The sequence below is a fragment of the Dermacentor albipictus genome, chromosome 9, assembly GCF_038994185.2.
Source record: "Dermacentor albipictus isolate Rhodes 1998 colony chromosome 9, USDA_Dalb.pri_finalv2, whole genome shotgun sequence".
Classification (NCBI taxonomy): Eukaryota; Metazoa; Arthropoda; class Arachnida; order Ixodida; family Ixodidae; genus Dermacentor; species Dermacentor albipictus.
Genome location: NC_091829.1, coordinates 51,060,498 through 51,080,155, shown reverse-complemented (window position 1 = coordinate 51,080,155; position 19,658 = coordinate 51,060,498). Strand labels below are relative to the sequence as shown.

Genomic DNA, 19,658 nt, shown 5'->3' with positions numbered 1-19,658 from the left:
CTAGGAAACATAAACTAGCCAAGAAAGTGGATGGGGAAACGGCGCCGCGGTAGCTCAATTGGTAGAGCATCGCACGCGCAATGCGAAGACGTGGTTTCGTGTCCCACCTGCGGCCCGTTGTTTTTTTCACCCACTTTCATTTCCATTAATTGAGCATTTCTTTAATTAAGTTATTAAGTACAAGGATTATATTTGACACTTGTCTGTGGGTTGGAGGCAAAAATATTACTTGGTGCATCAGGTAGCTTACGTGCTTTGAGCGTACATTCGAAAAGGGTCGGTTTAACAAAATGGGCCGTTTGAGGTTCTCGAAGGGTTTCCTAAGGCGTTTCGGCGTTTTTAAAGCTCGCTTCCGAAACATAGGTTTGGGACCACACTATGGTTAAAAACATGCTGCATGGCTACTGCACACACCCCACTAGCATTATTATGCGCGTAGAGCACGTCATGATCAGTTTCTTCTTGTTTTAATCCATGCTAACAGTTATGAATTACTATGACAACGGTATCCTGAATCTTGGCGTCAAAGCTTCACTAGGTATCCACACATAGGCTATTGGTGCAATTATTTGTGTACGCGTTCCTTGAATTGTCTAAATAAAGGTTGGTTATGCTTGATTGCATGCATATATATATATATATATATATGCTGTGGCGTCCTCGACACTATGATTTAGTCGAAGTCATGGGCCACCCTTAGGCTATTCTGTAGAGTTAATCGATTTATTTCTCAACATAATTTACTTTTCGTTGCCGAACACTAACCTGAGATTTGCATGCTCAGATCTGCATGCTATCGAGATTGATATGCCTTTGGCGGTGGCGCTTAAAGTCCCTCTAGGTAATCCAATCCCAGTCTTCTAAAGTAAGGTGTGGGGCCGGAGAGAAGGGCGTGACTGAACTTTCTCATATAGGAGGCACGCCGATTGGGTCCTTTCACAAGATCATCGGCTACCTGGCATAGGCCGCGGCCCTAACTACAAAGTCATAAGCCCCAGCGATAGCGTATCCCTTGCGGTCTTGCATACCTCGATGTTGAACTCTCTTTACTTTGACGTCCGACATCACTGCGTTATTCTCGTTGTTAGGCTAAGAATTTTTTTTTTCAGCGACGAGCATACACTATTTCTTTGAGATTATTTTCACGACAAAAGGAGAACAGGAAGAAGTAAAGAAAATTTATCTTGAAGAAACAAGGAGAGCAGTATTGCGTGGCTCGGCAATAATGATCTCTTAAAATTTTGAAGGGACAAGTTCAGTTCGAGTTTCTGCACTCTTGTAACTTCGCCTTCGTGGAACTATGGGGTAACGCAGGAGTAACGAAGGTGCGTCCCTCGCATCTGATGTCGCTAAATGTAACCCAGTGTGAAGGTAGGCAGCGGTCGATATGCTTAATATTGTTGCGCACGTCATAATAAATCGAGGCTGCATCCTGGGTTATTTGTCTGAAACTGCGCTCGCTTCTACGTTTCGAAAATTCTTATTTTTGATGCTAAGCTTGCCTTTCTGATCATACAAAGTGCATTGACTTTATATATTGGTGCTTCAATTTTGCGTGCAGTACGAAACACAGTACTTGTTTCTTCGTATGAGCAATAGTTTTTCCACCGTTTTTGAGCTCATTTTGTCTGGACAACTGAATTATCACCAGCATTACTGTGTACTTCCACTAACATGCTGTGATTTTGTAAAACAGAATCGGCCACTCAGTTTTTCAGATATATCTTCTAACTGCATTGCAAACAGTGAAGTATGAATGATGTTCACCTGCCATATTTCATGTTTCTTTGGCGTAGAGGGATTCTGCAATACTTGAAAAGAGGCGAAACAATCTCAGCTTATCCGACATTTTGACAATTTATCACGGTACCGATTGTTCTGAGCCCCAAATGTTTGTGATGGGGCCCTATAACGTAAAACTATTCCAATATGTTTCTATTCCAATCTCCTGACGTCAAATTTACGTAACCACCAACGCAAGCACCAGGCGGTCACCCACAGTGTTGTCTGAAAAGACCAATCAAATGCTCTCCTCGTTCATAGGAGGTCACTTCTGTTTGCTTGAAAAACGTATAACATTGCCTACAGTGAGCGGCTTGTCGTATCTAATTGGCTGACAAGAGGCGAGGAGAACGCTCAAGTGGAGAGGAATTCGATGGGGCCGAGCGACTGCACTGAAAGTCGATAACCGGATGAAGAGGGTGGTACCGGCGTCTACGATTGGTCGGCTTTCCCTTACTTAGCTTGCGGTGGCTGGTCAAAAATCGCGGCGGCATGAAACGGAAGCTCAAGAATGACGCTAAAACGGACCTTTAGCAAAGAAGAGTTGGCAGAATGAGGTCGTAAACATGCTGAAAGTGCTCGAAAACGTTACACGGCCACGCAAGAAGTTTTATTACACGCAAATACGCCCATGCTCTCGGGCAGGTGCGAGTAGCCAGCGTCTGAGTGATCGGCGGCAGCCATCTTCTATTCCTTTCGGAACGGGGCAGCCTGTGGCTATTCCGATGAAAATTCAGTTTTGTTCGGCATATTAATGCATCTTTATCGCGTACACGTCACTTTGCCGCGGAGAGTTCTTGCGGTTTTGTAACGTCACGTGACAGGCAGGTGAAGTGGGCGCAGCCCGAAAACTTTTTACCAATAGCCGAGGGCTAATGGCGAAAAGGGGTCGAATTAGAAATAACAGTATTTCTTTTTTCTGTCAAATCATGCATAATCAGTGTGTACACATCATATCAGATGGGGAGCTATCGCGGTTTTTGTGACGTCGTGTGACAGACAGGTGAAGTGGGGGTGGTCGAAAAAAGTTTTTGACCAATCGTGGAGGGCTGATAGCAGAATTGGAATAGAAAAGTTTGGAATAGTTTTACGTTATAGCGCTTCGTTCCCTCCTTTCACTTCCTGTCATCTTCGATTTCCCCTTTCCCATTCCCCCGGTGTAGGGTAGCCAACCGGACGTTATTCTGGTTAACCTCCCTGCCCTCTGCTATTTCCCTTTCCCTCCTCCTCCGCACCGGACGCTCGCTGAGCTGTACGACTGTAACACATAATTTTATTTGATACCGAAAAGCATCGGAAAGTGCATTTACTCTTTCAAACGCTGCAAAAGTACACCACTACCAGCGGTGTAGGGTATACAAAAAAAAGTGGTTATGACCAGTATATTCTTGTCAAAAATCTCGTAGGAATATGGTAAATGGCAATCTTTCATGCAGCAATATTTTCATTAGACGCCGTGTACTGCTGGAGTGAGCGCAGTTATTCCCTTATTTTTATTTTGGGGGCGAGGGGGGCCCGCCAAGTCTACATAACCCAACGTTTTTTTTTTTTTTTTGCTGGATAACCTTTCCATCTCATTACATGCCACGTTGAATAACCAAATTACCTCTTGCTCGTGGTATTCTATGGACGAACACCCACCCGCGGGCCTTGCCCAAAAGATATGGCACTGCACTATACTAAGGTCGAGGTCACCGATTCGATGTCGGTCGTCGGGACGGCGATTCGATTGGGGCGAAATGCAAGACCTCTCGTTTATTTATAACTAGGTGGCATGTTAGAGACGCTCTGGTGGTCGGAATTATTCCGGAATCCCCCACTACGGCATGCTTACTAACTATATAGTGGCTTTGGTACGTGAAACGCCAGAATCGGTATTTTATTTAAACAAAGTGACATGGAGAGAATCCTTTCCGAATCGTAAGCTATTTCCCCCAAAACCCTGGCCATAAGCGTTGCCTATGCCTCGGTCGTTTCACGGCATCTCTCGACGCTTAGTTGGTTTCGTTCACGCAGTACGGGTTCTCAGTTTTACCGTGCGGGGAGATTTCTATTCTTGGCAGTCACTTTATTATCCCTTCTGCATATCAATCGCTCTGCCCTGACAGGCATCCCCGCCTTCGCTCTTGGTCACTGGTGGCGGCACCAATATGTGGCCTGGCCCTATGCGAGACCGAGTGTCTCGGGGAAATTGCTGGAGTGAGCCGCGGTTAGCGGCAACATCGTGCATTATGCAAGAGCCACCGCATGCCTTATTTACGGGTTCCTTAGCCCGGCCGTCGTCCTGCCTTTTCGTGGTAGCTTCGGGCCTCTTTCCGCTCAGCAGACTGCAGCATTATAAACTTGGCGGCCTGTGGGTATCCAGGCTGGCGCGACATGCCCGATTCCTGCAAGGCAACATAATCTCGCACGAGTTCCTTGGTGCGACGTTGAGTTGCGGCCGCCGCTTCTTCACATAGCGGTGGCCATATCTAGCGAAGGTGGCATTTTTCCCCACGGTGCCGATTTACAAGCAAGCACCAAGGGTCTAAGACAAAAAGGAACTCCTTGAAAGAAATAGCAAAAGAGTAGACGACGCGTCATGCTAGACGACAGGACAGCTGTCTGTGTTATTGTGTAGTCCTAAATGTAGTCTTCTTTCGATCGAGTTCTTTAAACATGAACCCCTAAACAACAAGTTCGAATCAAAAACAATTTGGTTATGGATTGTCGGGCGTCTACAGTGCTGGTTGTGGACGTCGAACCACTGGGTACCTTGAGCAAGCGAGTCTATCCTTCTGAGAAGCTGTTTGCGAAGCTTTGAGATAACAGCATGTTTTTGTCTCCGAGCTAGGATTTCTATGCTTGCGCATCGAGGCTATTCTACGTAGCCTGCCATCCAAACGTTCATTTGAGCCATTTCTGGTCCAAAATTTAGCGTAAATGAATCGTCACCTCAAGGAAAGGAAAAGCGAAACATCTGTAGCAGTTCGAGTCAAAAGCTTCCTATGTAGCAGTGCTGTAACCACCATTGTTGACAGATTGTTATCTTGAAAAAGGTGGAAAATGTTCTGAATCAAAACAACACAGTTTTGTACTTAAAGCAGGATTGTATGGTTTCTTCTATATTGACGTAGCAGTTCTGCGCAAACCGGCAAGGTGGAGAGAAGTAATGAATAAAGGGAAAATCAGACATCCACCCGTTTTCTTCCGTGGAACCCGTATAGGTTTCCTTTGTAGAAATTGCTACGAACGGGTGGATGTCTGGGTCGATGTCTGAAGATGCCCAATTCTATATAAATATATATATATGTATATATATATGTATCTATATATGGCTGAGGAACCGTGAAAATTGGACATTGCCGTTCTACCTTTTGTCGAACAACGTATAAGAGACCTTATGAAGCTGTCCTACTTCAAGCACCAAGACTTAAAAATATGCAAATGCGACGTAGCTGAACAGAACCAAGGTAATGTTCTTTGCTGTCGCTTTGCGACTCTCATATTATATTTTTTTCATTCCGCCTAATTATATAAACAGTGTTAATTATTTAATTAACTGCGTAAATATTGTATTACATGAAAAGTGTCTATGAGAACAGTGCAGAGAAGCTTGAAAAACTCAGAACACAGCTTTTTGTTGCCCAATACCTACTGCATAAAGGTTTTTCCGAGCGTTTTCCAACTATGTTTTTCAAATATCCCGTAGAAGGATTGACATTTGGGCGAGTGGGCACTGGTTGAACATCTGGAAGGGGCAGCGCAATAAGACGAAGGCAGAAGGCAGGAACACACATGACAGCGCTGAATCAGCGCTGTCCTGTGTGTTCCTGCCTCTGTCTTTCGTCATATTTCGCTGCCCCTTCAAGATGGGTTTCAATTAACAGCCTGAAATAGCATTCAGTATTTCTTATCTTGTTCCCAAATATCTTTTAATGGTCAATTAGCTAACATTTCAATTAATACTCTTACGGCAGACAATCGGAAACAAATGTCACCGTCAATGGTGTTCAGCACAAAATCTCTTGCGTGGCCCCTAATAGTTCGAAGTCACGCCAAAATCTGGCTCTTAACTGGGAAGTCTAAATACAATTAATATCAGAATTTTCTTTTAGGTGTGCACTCGTTAATCGTGTTATTCTTCGGTAACGTCATTCTGGAAACCCTTCCAGGCAACTCTACGAGGCAGACAAGAAAAATGACATGAGACTAGATGGGATAGCGTATAATTCGCAGATCACATGTTTATGCTTCTCAAATAACGTCAGTGGGCAAACCCCATTAATGTTCATTGCGCTCGTGTCCGCCGGGTTTAGTTTCTGTTTTTCAATCAGACTGCTAAATATTAGGCCGAATTTTTTGAAATTTTCGTTCGTGAGTGCTCATTGCACCTGGTGGACTGCCTACGCTAATAGTATGTCTACTATCGTAAGTGGTTGTTATTTAATTTGAAGCACAAAAGTAGCATAAGGGATTTTTCGTACGTACGGGTCCTGATCCTTCCAATATGCGCCGACACTTTTTTTGCGTATTTTTCTCCTTAATTTCACCGTAAGCTAGATTTACAAGCCTGAGTGAGCATTTGCGTCGCGTGCTCTGCATTGGCTATTATTCTAAGTGAAAGCCAGGGGAATTCGTACACGATAGAGCAAGATTGCGTAATTCCTTCTTGCGTCGCACCCTGCGCTTTGCATGAAGTGGGACGTGAACAGGTTTAGCTATATCAAGTACCACGGCGTCTAGAACTTCTTGCCCAAACAGAGTAATTCAATAATGCGTCCAGAAACGAAGTTGCTTCAATAATTCGATTTGATTTCGAAAACAAATATATGCCGCACATCGCGCTATTATCAGCATTCAAGAAACGTGCTTCTCAAAAAAAAGCAAACAAAAATGAAACGACAGTGCACGTGGTTTCCGTCCGCTTGAAAACGGACAGGGAGAATCGAATTCAAACAAGCGTGAATTTGCATGTAGACTACCGATAGCTCTAGCTTGAATGCTGTAAATGTATTTGTATTCATGCACCCTGATCACGTCGACTGTAGTCACGCTGTAGATACGCTGGCTTGTATCCACCACCGAAGACTCGAGCAGTTCGTAGTGCTTAACGTATCTGGTCCTCTCGTACTTTTATTTTTATATTGTCTTCAACATCGTAACCTTATATCCTGTCTTTACTTCTAAAGGGCATCGAGCATTATTATGCTGCTCTGGTAATGTGGTACCTTTGACGAGTCCTACGCACAACTTAGTTATGTAGCTATAATGCTAGGAATAGAGGAAGAAAGCTGTGTAGTTTGGGGCAGAGTACACGACGTAAGAAGAGCGAAGCTTTCAATGTGCCTCAAGGCAAAAATAGTGGCCCTCACAGTACCTTAAGGGGCGAGTGACGCGGCAGAATTATGACTATTCTTGTTTTCTGTCCGACAGAAATAGTTACGGCTTTATGAAGGTAAAAAAATACTTATATTCGTTTTTTTCATCGGGGGAAATCAAACATTCCATGTGAGTGGTAGTGAGAGGGTGGTTGAGCGACAAGAAAGAAGAAAGGAAACTTCAGCTAGCTTTTCTCTTCAAACTGCGTATTCAATTGCCTCTTTCTGTGGCTTTCTTAAATATATTGAACATGATAAAGATCGCTTCTCTGGCCGCATATTTTTGCAAGTTTCATGCGTGCATATATAAATAAAATAATGTCGGGGTGAGACTGTTAGGTGATAAAAGTAGAGGGGATAGAAGAACAGCACTAACACTAAGAAAAAGTCCTTCCACCAAGGGGCTACAATGTCAAAAACACAAATTCATGTCCTGCAGAAATCAAAGAATCAGCCTATGCCTTGATCGAGCTTTGCATATTGCTCTTAAGACTGACACAGCTAGTAATAAGATTTCGATAGTGAAGTGTTTATTCCATTGGCATTTCCTCTTTCTGCAGCCCCTCGTGTTAAAGCCAATGCACAGAGGTCTTCGGGATTATGCACGGAGAACGAAAGCACAGGAGGGATCCAGGGGCAATTGGTTTGCCTTGTAATTGGAACAGACGCGTCATATTTCTTGTTTGGTTGTGTTTCTTGTTCAAGTTGCAAGAGAATAGATATTGCGTTTCGCACAGCCGCGATCGAGCTATTTCAGCATCTGCCGGCTTAGTATTTCTAATAGGATAAACACCTAGTTTGTCGCAGAATGGCACTTCACAAAAGCAAAACAATTCTATCTCCAACACAGCCGACTGTATCGCCTTTTCCTACTTTTGTAGCTAATACATAATGTTTAACTTGAACCAAACCTGTAAAACGTTCAAACGTGTCGTAGCTTGACAGAAAATGTTGTTTGCCGCTGCTTGAAGGTACTCTGATTATTTGTTGCATTCCGCCTAATAAAATAATTAGTCTTCAATAATTATTAAGCTTCTCAATTATTATTGTTAGATCAAAAGTATCAATGGGAAGCTGTAGAGTAGCATGAGAAACGTCCGATACAGCTTTCTCAACACGCAGTAGCCGAGTACGTGCTAAATAAAAGTGTTTTTCCGGGCGTGAAAGAAGCCCGCGAATACACGTAAAGTGCCCCGAGCGGCCAGTCGCTTGGCAATTTTGACCTGTATTCGTGGGCTTCTATCGCCGCGTACTCCTTCGGCCGCGTACTCGTGTTCCGGGGTTCCTTGGCAGTACACTGCTGGCAGACCGGCCGATGCAGCTGGCGCCACACATCTGTACGGTTCCCAGTCTACTTGCACATATTGCAGAACTGCGCAGTGCTCCCATGAGGGCGACAGGCCAGTTCACCGCTCATGTAGTGTACAAACCTTGGAGCTGAGTGGTCATAGAAGGTGGTCACCGCCCAATTGCTTTCGCCGAGCGTTCGGGTGCGGAAACTCTCCACGCCCTGCGTGCGTGCGCGAAGGTCGGTGACGAGCGTCTCTGGCCGAGTGTGTAGCGTAATCCTGTGCACCAGACCTGTATTCGTATCCTCCCCAGTTGTGACGCAAGTGGTTAATTTGTGCAGTGATCAAAGAACATTGAGCCGAGTTGTCCGGTGAATGGCGTCCACAATCTCTTGACTGGCTGTTGAAGTGATGATGATGTTGAACCCCGGCTTCGGTCGCAGCAGAAATTGTTTCCGCCGACCCCACAGGCTCCGGTTACAGCTTCAGAGAGCTGTGGCGCAGTGACGTCTCCGATGAGTAGCCCTTGGTGGGTCCAGATAATCTTGAAGTCTTCGAAGAGGGAGAAGGCGCCTCCGCCTCTTCTGCTTCGTCTTTTATGGATGGCGTCAATTGCGGCAACGTGGTGGCGGTTAGGGGAGACTGCTGCTTCGACACCAACTGCTCTTGCTGCTTGTTTAGCACTTTCCTCTGTCGGAGCGAAAGGGCGACTTGCCAATCTCCGTCATCTTTCTCCCTATCTGGGGCACTCGGGTTCAAAAGTGGGGGCCATTGAATATCCATGGCTAGGGCAGTTTAGACTACCAAGGTGGCGCACGAACGGCTAAGCCTGACCAGGCCTATGCCCAGCGCACCCTATGCGCCTCTATGGGCTTATATACTCCTGCGCTTTGGGGTTGGTGCGGCCGCCTCCACTTCGGAAATTCAGATTGTTGCCAAAAGGTTAAAAGCTGGGTTCACGGCTTCAAACTTGGTGTTGGCGTGGAGCGATTGTCCAGTTCTTCCTCCTCGTGTCGTCGAGAGTGTGCCACATTCGACAAAGCGTGGGAAAAGATTGTTGGACGCGGAACCCATGCAACGCGCGTTCGCACGCTGCTCTAGAGTCGGGGAAGCGTGCTCTTCTCGTGCCATGGAGGTCCGGGTTCGATTCCCACTCTGACCAATAGTACATAATTTTTTGAAAGCCATTAGTTACTTCGTTTACAGGAACCTCGCTGTGAAATTTGAGGTCAATTCGAGCCTTTTTTGACGTGTTGTCACTCTTCGCGCCATCGGCCATTTTTGGTACCATCTTTCCGTCACGATGACGCCAACGGATTTTCGCGTAGTGGGGTATATGATGCTTTCGCAATGAAACGGCGGTTTATGAAATTTCATTGAGACACCTTATTATCGCACCCGCTTAAACGTGAGCCCCTGTTTCATCTGACATCGCTGGAAATATGAAGTCGGTCAGTCATTGCTGAAGCATGTGACGCGGGAGTAGTTTGTTGTACTTGCCTTGTTATGGCTAATCGCAGAAAATGCAGACAAACATAAAAAAACTCAACTCAATGCGCTTTGTGTTGTTTTCTTTTTGTTTGACAACATTTTCAGCGCTGTTCGCAGTCACAAATCAGTGGTCGAATTCTTATTATGACGCCAGAACAGCATGGACATAATGAATTTTAATGCTTATGGTAGGCCTAACAGCAAGCCTGCTAAGTGAAGAAACTTACCCTCGTATTGAGAAATGCATTGTAACTTGAAGCCCACGCTTGACTTGATTTAATGCTATCTTCGGCTGGTCGTTTCTGAGCACTCTGGAGCGCTCTCGCGAGCGGCGCAGTCTTCGGCTGGTTGAAAGAGGGTGCGCGCCCTGCGTTCGGCTGGTTCTTCTCGATTGCTCTCCTCTATCTTGGAGCGCTCTGAGGCGCTCCGAGCCCTGTCGTCAGAGCAGTCATCGAGACTGAAATGTCATCGCAGCGCCGCGTCACTGCTGTTGGCGACGGCCCACCGTAACCTTGGCAACCTACGCCACTGCATACTGGCGTCTCGAAGAACGTTCGTCCCACAGGCACGTCCGCCGGTTTTTCCGGCAGCGCCGGGAGCTTTGGATAGGCGAAATATCGGACGTTGGAAGTAGTCACGTTGTTTCGCATCAGCAATTTCCTCCTCCGAGAGCGAGTCGCACGTTCGGCTTGCTCGCTTGTCCTCTACCTCTGAGCTCGGGAAACGACCGATCTACCCGACTCTTCTTCGGGGCATACAGGCGACCAGTCGAAGATACCATAAATGACGCCTGTCGTGAACGCACCAAAGGAACGCAATCAGCGTCTTGAGCGCGTTCGCACCAATCGAGATATAAAGTCGCGCATGGGCTTCGAGTTATTTCTGAATACGGGAGTTATTTACTTAATAACGAGCATTTTCTGAGGACTATTGTCAAAACACACAGCGACGCCCAAGAAATTATTCACGAATAATGTACTGGAAAACCTCCGTAGCGGTTCTGGGTCCAGACGTAAATTTATTGACTGTTGCTTGCAATTTCGTTCCGAATATATATAGCAAGGCGACTTGGTGAAGAGTTTCACAGCGAGCTTGTGTCTTTTATATAAGTACAGGCTAATATACGCTGTGTTTGAAACAATGCTTTGCCCGGAGATCCTAATTTTTTTGTAGCACTTCCGCGCAAGAGCAGCCTGTTTATTTTCTTATAGAAAAAACGAAAAAAAAAACATTTTGCCAGAAGGGCGAAGCGTCCCTAGCATATTTAAAGAATCCTCCAGAAACACTGTCAGTAGCAAGGTTTAGCCGTTTAGGTCATCGCTGGAACTCGGAACAGTTTTTCAAACATTACGAGCGTTTGACATGTTGGCGTAACACAGCGTGCAAGTCAACTCCTGCTGGGCAGGAAGAAGATCGCCCTGGCAGCTATCGGGCTTTTCAAAAAGCTGCCGTGATGAGCGCCACTCCTGGCGTTGCGAACGTTGTACCTCGATGGAGCAAAGACATCAGACCGACGGGAAATCCTCGTTGCTAGTCAGCGCCCATTGAGATAATAGATAAGGTTGATTTGACGTCTGTTTCTCACAGCAGTACATACATACTTCGAACTTACCTAACACGCGAGGCCTTCGACTTTGGGAATCTTGCGAGTAACAGGAAACTCAGTCCTTCGCTCCCATGTTTATCAGGAAGTGAGAACTGCTAACTTTTCTACCTACGAACATTTCTGAAACACTAACCAGCTATGGCACTGACCGAGATAAATATTCGTTGAACCTTATTTCAGTTGCATTTGTGCTTCGTTTACTACAACATGTCATAACCGAAACCGCCCCCCCCCCTCTCCCTCCACTTCTGCGCTACCCTCCACAAGGACTAATTTGGCGCTCTTGAGGACGTTGTTTTCTTCCATCGTTTGTCCCGTCCCATTAAAAGAACAATGAAGAAATTAAATACATAAATATAAATCGAAAAATTATTCCCTTGCCTTGGCACCCATTCTTTAAATTTCATGGTCCACCGGTTATCTTCCCTACGCATTACATGGCCTGTTCACCTCGATATTTTTCATTTAATGAAAACTACAATATCGGCTACCCCCGTTTGCTCTCTGGTCCACACCGCTCTCTTCCCGTGTCTTCACGGTACGGCTGAATATTTTTTCATTCCATCACTCTCTGCGCGGTCTTGTCAGCTTGTTCTCGATTCTCTTTTTGTATCACTAAGTTTCTTTCCCTGCATGTTAGTACTGGCAGAATGCAATAATTGTACGAATTTATTTTGAATGGCAGCTCTGTGTTCCCGGTCAGGATTTGGTATTGCCTGCCGTATGCACTCCAACCATGTTTTATTCTGTGAACTTAATCCTCGTGATCACAGTCCTCTGTGAGTAATTGACCTAGATAAACATACGCCCACACGAATCCTTCATTTTCCTCATAGCATCATATAGGCAGACTTCTCCCGCTTTGGACGTGTCAAACGGAAAACTCGAGGTGTGTTCCGCGTGCGCGATCTCGCCTCCGCGTGAACGAAATAGTAAAAGAAATAGGAGGTATTTCGATAAACTATGGGAAAACGTAAAGGAAATAGGAGCCATTTTGATAAATGATGAATGTGTGCCGGGTTCCCGGTGACGCGCACGTGCTCTTGCCGAGGCATCAGAATCGAGTAGCGAATCCCGCGGGCCTATAAGGAGTGGGTGTGCCGAATCCACGAGGGAAAAACAAAATCCGGCACGGGCACACGCAATCCCCATTCACCGGCGACGAAAAATGAATGATGCTCCGTCAGGTAGCGCCGTCGAAGTTAAGACCCCGCGTTCGCCTTTCATCTCGCGTTTTCACTTCAGCCTTTTCAGCCGACAACAGCCAAGGCACCCGGCCAATGCGGAAGTAACGACAACACGTCGGCGGAGTCGCAGTGATATCAGTCTCTACTCGGCAGATCAAAGAGAAGCTCTCCATCGCGGAGTGGGTTGATCCAAATCGACCTGTCAAAATCGAACGCAAACTTGGTGTAGGGCGGCCAGTGGAATTCACCATAAGTATGCCGCACACGTGGAGAGTTAGTGGTGCTAAGTTCGGACCTCGTTTTCCCTTTTATTTTTTGCTTGTGTGTGTGCGTGCGTGTTTGTTTTGCAGGTCACCTAAGCAATGGGTGTACGCATTTACTGTGTCTTAGGAAAATTTCATTTGCAGAACGTCACTGATAACTCTTTATTAGTTTAATTGTTCCAGCTTTGTTAACCAGATGCATTTCTGGTTAACATCCCTGCCGTCTCTCTTTATTTCCTCCTCCTTCAGTGCGATTATTTTGTTTTGTACTTAAGATACTTTATTTTTAATGGAAGGTACTTCTTTTACATAATAATCTACCTTCCTTCAGCAATAAATCCCGTCTATACAAACTCAATTAACACAACAAGCTGGGCGAGTTGGTGACTGAACATATTCCCAGGGGTGGGCAGCGCAACCCGGACGAAGGACAAAAGGAAGTACGCGATGCGAGAGCAGACTAACAACTGGTTTATTTTTTCAAACGAGTGATGAAGTACACAGAGAATTGGAGCATGTGGTGAAGTGACGCGTACAAGAAGTGAAATGGTGTCAGCCTATCTTGCCATTCAAAAACTCGGTTTCTTTATCACGTAGAGAGATGAAAGTCTGGCGGACGCATGTGCCTGAATTTGACATGCATGAAGTAGGCTTCTACAATGTCGCGGCTCTTTTGATTTACGCACCCCCCCCCCCGTTTTTATACTATATTTCACTTTTTTCGAACAACAACTTGCATGGGCAATTTCTACAATGCGCGGCCATATTCGAGTCTGTTGCATTCCTGATCGCACTTTGGTGCTCCCTAAGGCGGATGTTGAAGCAGAGTCCCGTCTGCCCAAAGTATTTTTTCCCGCACGAAAGTGGAATAACGTAGAACATACAAACTCACAGTGACAAAGACATTTTCATTTTAATGTCCCCTTACCCGGAAGAGCTACGAAAAAGTGGCAAACACTTATAATATGCTTTTCCCCCGTTTTCTTTTACATCTTTTATTGGCCCCACTCCGACCTAAGGTTAAAAGAAAGGTGGACTGGTGCCCGTCTGATTTCATTTTCATTCCGCTGTCTCTGCACCAGAAGACAGCAACAATTTCCCTCTTCCGCGTCATAAATTCGTTTATAAATTTAGAGTTCCTCGTTCACGGACAAATCGAATCCCCACGACGCCGTACTCTTGCTGGTTTATTTCTGCAAAACAAACTTGAGTCCCCAAAATGTCAGACAATACTTTGGACGGTATATCCCCATGAACGTTTGACAGGACTGCTCGTGAAGCCTGTGTCGTAGCTATATCTTCCACAGCAGACATAGACATGAGCTGCAGCTTACTCCTGCTACAGCTCTTACCGCCGGGTTTGGTGATACCCAATACAATAGTGCGCCGTTTTTTGTAGTCCGTAGTCTATGAACATTATTAACGTTAAAGGACATAGCGACGAATTCTAGCTCACTCCTGCTGCAGCTATAACCACCGGGCGTGATGATACCCAATAAAACAACGCGCCATTTTTTAGTAGTGTGGAGTTTACTAACTATATTGGACAAAGTGACGAATTATGGAAACCGTTTCTTCCGTAGCGCTTTCTTGAACGCTTACTTCCTGGGCATTTTTCCTGTTTGCGTGTACGTCGAAAGCAGTTGTGTAATATATCGAGCGAAGGCGTGGTTCTTGTGTGTTCATGCGGTAGCACTTCTACAGAACTGTACGCCGAATATTACCGCGAGCTAAAACTTACCAACTCAATGCGCCCGTCTTCATTTCCGTTTGGCGGTGCACTGCCATTTCCGATGTGCGATGCCATTTACGAGACCTGTTTTTCAGCTTGCTGACGTCATGTAGAGAATGGCTTCCTACTTCCACGCTGAGCGGGATCTATTTGATGATGTGCATAATATTTGAAAGCAAATATGTAGAGCCACCTCTGCGTGCTCTGTTTGCATTGAAAAGGTGACACAAGGAGAAATATGTGAGAACTGCATTATTAAGTATGTAGTAAAATTTGGATCTTCGACTTGTATCTTTTAGATAAATTGTCCGTTTCTAAATATGTCTCACGAAAGCTGCACGCTGCTTCACTTCCTGCATTTAAAAGCCATAAGTCATTTAGGCGTTATTTTCGGTGTTCCCAATTCTAACACGTGTCACGCGTGTAGAGAAACGACGATATTTAATGTTTTAGAGTATCATGACCACGGCAATAATAGTGCGTGAACTTAATGAGGCATCAAAGTTATTTCAATCACTGAGCCTACGTGCTTTGACAGCGCGTTACTACTCAATCCCTGAGCAAGATATAACTTCACAATACGCTGGTGTGAGCAGATCTGACAGCACAGGTCAAGCTACAAACTACGTAATGCTTTCATTGGGTGCTAACAAAGCTGGCGGTTTTCCATTGGTCCCATCTCGCGTAGAATCGATGAGCGGTTTCCGTAACACAACCATCGGTGTTTCTCATTGAGCCAGCTGGCTGAGATGCCTGGCATTTGTTGTGCTGTACCCACTTCGCAGGAGTAGTGTTCTCACGTGTTAAGCCGCGCCATGTCGTCTCCGCGTAATGTTTGAAAGCCGTCCTAGCAGTTCTAGCTGAAAGCAAACCTTGTTATCGCCTTCAGTGACTGGAATTTCTGGCGAAACTGCCACTATTTGACTGTGCCTTTTCGTTAAATAACTTCTCCCTGTGCATTTGGCATGAAGAGTAGTGCCTATTGTTGCTATTCATTGTACAACTTGAACACGTCATCATAATACTATATTCAGAGACAACTTCTTTGTTGAATCTGTTAATGCTAAGAGGAATGCAGTCGCCCGCTCGCTAAGTAGCGATCTTTTTTTTCAGGAGGGCGGTTGTCGGCTAGTACTATTCAGCGGAAATAAATATATAGACTACTCAGTCACGCATTCCGCGTTTTCCTTCCAACGTTATATATATTTTTTAATGTTGTGAAGTCCCTTCACGGATGAATGCGCTTCTAACCGAGGCTCCCTACATATACCGGCGTTCTCGTGTGAAGATTCTTGTAAATGTAAGGATTTTCACATTCTGTCTCTTTCAGCCGTGAATGTCCAGTGCGCAAAACGGCCAAACAAGTAGAAACATGAAACACATTCTTGCCAACCACCCGAGTACGTAGTATATCTGCCAGTTCTACAACCCGCTCTACAACTAAAACAGCACAAGAGCGTTGTAACAGCTGCACATATTCGGGCTAACATCAAAAGCAGTTTGTTTATTTTTTACTCTTGTATCGCATTGACTGCGCTATATCGAAGGAATGTGGACAGACGTGGAGGAAAAAGACACGAAATGTTATTTTTGTCCTGTTATTGCAGTAACACGGCGATATATTTTCTAGCGATGAAACGCGCAACCTGAATGCGTCACCGCTGCTACGATGCAGTTTGCCTTCAAAACATGTGTTCTTTTTTGAAGCCTCTTAGGTGGCGATGTCGCGGCTCAGAGAGTGAACTAAACGACTGTGAATGCTGACGCCTCGTTCGCGAAGTTGCCTTGAGAACATCCGTTCAGTTATAGCGTGTCAGTGAACCCCTCATAAAAAGTGAAAAAGAAAAGGTTTCCAGGTCAACAGAAAATGCGCTATTATTATTTCTAATTCGTAGGATATGCACATGCCGTGTAAAATGGGACAGACGCATGTAACCGCGTTAGCTGAAGACCTTATCATCAGCACCATATTTTTCCTGAAGACACAGGTTTCAAACTATTCCGTGCCAAACATCTGGCTTAAGATCCGTGTTACATATCCCAGTATGGCTGCAATACAGTGAAGTACTACTCCTGTAAATTTTGTTTGTGCTCGTGCTTCTGTTTGAGCTTTCCAAAGGACAGCAAGCAAAAAGTGCATCCTTTGCATTGTTGTAGAGGGAGGCGTCCGCTGGGTTCATGCTGAAGCATGCAAATTTTTTACGCTTCTCATTTTACAAGCGTAGCACAGTCGCTCATTTAACGGTCAATACGCCCGAGGCCTGTTGAAAGAATGCTTTTATTTTGTACACTGAAATGCTGTTTCTTACAGCCTTTCTACCACGTATGCCGCACGTTTTGAACGCATATGGTAGTTACTAACATTTATCTTTCTCTACTCCAATCGTCATCTAAAACACTCGTGCGAGGTAGCAAACCGACGTTTGCGTATGGTTATCTCCTTGCCTTCACTCTTTCTCTCGACCTCGTATTATACTGAAAGGTTCACTGTAGCGTTAACTGTTGCAATGCAAGCATTACTGCTACCAACTACCACCAAATGATCGGTATTTATAGCGCATGCGCCGCTGAAAATAAATGGCAATGGTGGAGCAGTAAGACCTATAAGCCTAGGTGAACCATCATTCAGTATTTGCAGATCGATCTCGATAATGATCTCGTTAATCTTTGCCCCACGATTGTCTTGGGGACAGCTACACCATCGTGGATGGCGTGCATTAAAATCTCCGCATAACACAAGCGATGCATCACATCGAGACACTAAGTACTCAAGTAGTGAGGTATCGGAAGAACGTGTAGACCTGTTGTGTATGCTTGCCACCGTCGTGGGCATACCTCTGAGGCTCACAATAACAGCTGCTCACTCAAACCCATCGTCATAGATGCCGTCTTTGCCAAGAACCGTGATATCCAAGTCAGCACGTACGTACACTGATGCTTTTGAAGCATTGTACGTATGCGCCGCATCCACACACTGGAAAGAGCCACAAGCCGGTTCCACGCATCGTGTATTACTGTGGACACCGACGAAGCCTGGCGATCGATATTCGTCTTTCCTTACGTTAGTTTCCTTAAGCACTAAAGCGCCTGGTGGAGTCTTCATAGCGATGAGTCGAAGAACTAGATCAGCTTGCCGCAGTCGCATCGGCCTGACGTTCCATTGCAGCACAAAGGGGCAAGGCTGCCGACAACTGTTAAAATTGTTTCCGGTAAAACGCCTAGTGAAGGTCGTCGAGGACTGGAACGAGGGCCTCCAAAAGTTGCTCTCTGTTTCTCGCTGTTGAACAGCTCCACGATTGTCAACAGCGTACCGCACATTGTTGCTAATCGCCGGTCGTCGGACACCAGCAGCGTTAGAAACAATATGCGGTATGCCGTTGACAATCCTGCAGCTTTTCAAGAGCGAGAAATAAGAACGAATCAGGCTTCGCTGTTTTCAGCATTGGGTTAAGGCAGCTAAAACATTTTGCTAATACAGTCCGCTGGGATATACTAGATTAGATTGTACCTGTAGATTTTCCTTGAGCTTTTTTATTACAGTGGATTATTCTACTTCGAAAAGGCTACTTCTATATGCTCTAACATTGGCTCCAATACAGGTTAAGTGCGTGACTGGATCTACCGATTCGGATGCTTGCTTTAATTTACAGTGAAAGAACCATAACACCTGCATCAGTCGAATGGGCTTTTGGTAATCTAGGGTTTTGAACCACATTTTAAGCTAATGCGCTGAAGGAGGTAGAAACAGATGTATGTATACGCGATTCGCCGATAGTTCCGATAGCTTCCTACATTACACTTGCCACTACTAATGGAAACTTCTACTGCTGTGTTCAGTTATTATGCAAAGAAATGTGCCGCTAACGACGTATTTCATGTTTGTCTTAGGGCTGCGCCGCCGCACTACGTACTGCCGTACTGCGGCGTATTGAATTAGGCTTTTTACTACAGATTCGCAGCACAGTAATGGCGCTATACGCAGGTGGCGAAAGTAGAGCTACGGCCATTTTTGTTAGCATGCTATGATTCTACGTACACAAGTTACCGCAGCTCCTAAAAAATTAGGGCGCAAGGTTTCAGGCCTCTCTAAATGTTAAGAGATGACTTCTACCCATAATTACATCACACGTGCCATGGTGGACGAACCAAGTTAGCGCTAAGATTGAAGTTAACACAAATTACATTCCACGTTCAGTAATCACAAACAGGTCATTTGCGGCTTCCTTCAGGAGCAAACGCGAGCTTTAAGTTTGGTGCTTGCCGCTGCGTTTGTTGCAAGAATACGGCTAGGAGTAGACATCGCTAATGTTCAATTATCGGCGATATTCCCACATTTCTTCTGCAGCTGACGCTAAGCGTGGGTAGAGTGAGGGTCTCGCTGCACTGACACAACAGCTTCGCGGCAGAACAAATTTCTAATGCTGTATACGCGATGAAGGTCGCAAATGCGGGCTTGTTTATAGGCCATCTTGTAATTTGCTGTAGCGCAGACAGAACGACACATGCTTTGAAAAGCACGTGAAACAATATACAGCGCTGAACGACCAGCTGTGAACACCTGTGAGCTTCCGCCCTGTGTCTTCGCACTGAACTTCAGGAACACACTGCAAAAAAAAAATAATAAGGTTCAAAACGTTTTTAAATGACAAGACGAAGCGTATTTTCGCTTCTTATAAAGACAGACCAATATTATCATAACGAGTTGTGCCGCATGTGACCGCACCGATGTTTTTTTTTTTTTTTTTTGCTGCAGTCGCAGCATGTGAAACCGCTTTTGCTTTTATGGAGCGAACATTGGAAGAGTCTGTATTTAGATAAGCTGCAAACGTACGGAGACGAGCGTTACTTCCTCTAGGAGTATTGCTGCACGAACTCTGTGAGCCAGGAGCTGCGTGTACAGCCGTAACAGTGACTGCTAGGGACGATGCAAAACGAAATGTGAATAAAC

The 19,658-nt window shown here is 45.3% G+C and overlaps 1 protein-coding gene and 1 non-coding gene across 6 annotated transcripts in view; both read left to right on the top strand.

The window, feature by feature from the left end:
* LOC135911931 (neprilysin-1-like) overlaps positions 1 to 19,658 on the top strand; it is a 220,352-nt gene that overhangs the window by 120,485 nt on the left and 80,209 nt on the right. The window lies entirely within an intron of this gene.
* Positions 44 to 115, top strand: TRNAA-CGC (transfer RNA alanine (anticodon CGC)). The gene has a single exon. It is a non-coding gene; the product is annotated as a tRNA-Ala (tRNA).